The 2,423-nt window shown below is 41.4% G+C and overlaps 1 protein-coding gene across 1 annotated transcript in view; it reads right to left on the minus strand.

The window, feature by feature from the left end:
- PIEZO2 (piezo type mechanosensitive ion channel component 2) overlaps positions 1–2,423 on the minus strand; it is a 600,576-nt gene that overhangs the window by 118,408 nt on the left and 479,745 nt on the right. The window lies entirely within an intron of this gene.

A 2,423-nucleotide genomic window follows, 5' to 3' on the forward strand; every position in this document is an offset into this window, starting at 1 on the left:
ATCATATAAATAGATAATATCAATATCTGTTTATTGGTCAAACGATTGATATAAACATGTTCTCAGGCGCACCCTCACAAAGACCCTCAGTCTAAGAGGGTGACTCAAGAAGCATTTCCTGGAACAGATGATACCTCAACGGAATCAGGCCAAGAAAGGGGGCTGGAGAGTTCCAGGTAGAGGATGCATGAACAATGACTGGAAAGAGTAAAATAGTAAGAGAGAGGCTGTTGTTATTGTTATGTGCCATTTAATAGGTTCCGACATAGTGACCCTAGGTATAAGAGAAATAAACACTGCCTGGTTCCGTGGCTTCCTCACAATTGTTCTGATGTTTGAGGCCATAAATGCAGCCACTGGGTCCATCTATTTTGTCAAAGGCCTTACTCTTTTTCACTGCCTTGCTACTTTAAACATCATATCCCTCTCCAGGGGCTGCTGCCTCTTGACATGTCCAAAGTACTGAAGACGAAGCCTTGCCGTCTTGGTCAGGAGCATTGTGGCTGCACGTCTTCTCAGACAGATTTGGTTGTTCTTTGGCAGTCCATGCATTCTCAATACTCTTTGCCAGCACCACAATTCCAATTCCAGTTCTTCGGTCCTCCTTATTCAATGTCCGACTTTCACATGCATATAAGGAGCCATGAAAATACTATGGCTTGGGTCAGGCGCATCTTAGTCCCCAAAGGAAGATCCTTGCTTTTCAGCACTAGAAAAAGGTCTTGGAGCAGATTTTCCCAGTGCAATGAGCCATTGTATCTCTTAACTGATGGTTCCTGAGCATTGACTGTGGATCCAAGCAGGATCGAATCCTTGGCAACTTCAATCTTTTCTCTATTTACAATGATGTTACCTACTAGACCAGTTGTGGGGACTTTGGTTTCCCTTATATAGAGTTTTAATTCATACTGAAGGCTGTAATCCTTGATCTTCATCAGCAAGTGGTTCAATTCCTCCTCACTTTCAGTAAGCAAAGCTCTATCACTTGCATATCACAGGGCATTGATAAGCCTTCCTCCAATCCCGATGCCACAGTCTTCTTCATACAGTCCAGTTTTACAGATTGAACAAGTATGGTGAGAGGACACAACTCCGGTGCAGAGGCCACCACCTTTCCATATTGCCACTTGAGGCTTTAACTTTTCCTTTAGTTCTTTCAGTTTATGATAGGCTGAGAAGGCTCTTATTTTGTGGTCTTCTCATTCTAGGGCTTTGCACATTTCATTATAATAATGTACCTTATCTTCTCTAGCTTCCCTTTGAAACTCTCTATTTTTCTCCTTGACCTTGTCATGTCTTTCATTGACCTTAGCTGCTCTGTGATTCAGAGCGAGTGTCAGAGTCTCTCTGACGTCCATGCCAACCTTTGCTTTCTTTGCAGACTTTGTAAAGGGCTTTTGCTTTCCTCATGATGGCTGTTCTGGATGTCCTCCCACCCTTCATCAAGTCAGTCTGTCATTCGTGTTCAATAAAGCTAATCTGTCCTTGAGATGGTCTTGAAATCCAGGTGGGATAGACTCATCAGATTTGGGCTCTTGTGGACTTTAGAACCAATTTTCTTCAGCGTCAACCTGAATATGAGTAATTGATGGGCTCTTCTATAGTCAGGTCTTGGCCTGGTTTTCCCTGTTGGGACTGAGTTTCTCCATCATCTCTTCCCATAGATGTGGTCGATTTGACTTCCGTGTGTTCCATCGGAAGAAGTCCATGTGTCTAGTTGCTGTTTTGGTTCTTGAAAAAGGTATTTTCTATGAACAATCCATTGGTGTTGTAAAATTCTATCAATAATGATCAATGCATTTTGATTGCATGTTTGATCTGCAGTTTCAGATGGAGGATATTGGTAGAACTCTTTAATTTCTTCATCATTACCTTTGGTGGTTGGTGCATAAAGTGGAACAATAGTTGTATTGATTGAATTTCCTTATATGGGGATAGACACAATCCTATCAAAGACAGCCCTGTACCTCAGGATAGACCTTAAAATGTCCATTTTGATGATGAATGCAACAGAATTCCTCTTGATGTGTCATTCCCAGCATAGTAAATCAAATGATTTCCTGATTCAAAATGGACAAGACCCATCCATTTTAGCTCACTATTACCTTCAATATCCATCTTTCTGTGTCCCATTTCACATATTATGACTTCCAATTTTAATTCACAATTTGTACATTCCAAGTTCCAATTACTAATTGATATTTTCAGCTGTTCACTTTCATTTTGAGTTGTACCGCAGCAATGAATGAAGATCCTGAAGACTTTACTCCCACAAGCTTCACTCCATTTATGCCACCGTGGTCAACTCTAATTTGAGAAAGTAGTTCCTCTTTGGTCAGATTTCCAGTGCTTCCCAGGCGGAGGGGCCCATCCTCTGGCATTATCTCTGACAATGTTCTACTGCTATTAATCAAGCCTTTAGT

The sequence above is a fragment of the Echinops telfairi genome, unplaced genomic scaffold (assembly GCF_000313985.2).
Source record: "Echinops telfairi isolate 266 unplaced genomic scaffold, ASM31398v2 ScPeMD7_4;HRSCAF=17, whole genome shotgun sequence".
NCBI classification, from domain to species: domain Eukaryota; kingdom Metazoa; phylum Chordata; class Mammalia; order Afrosoricida; family Tenrecidae; genus Echinops; species Echinops telfairi.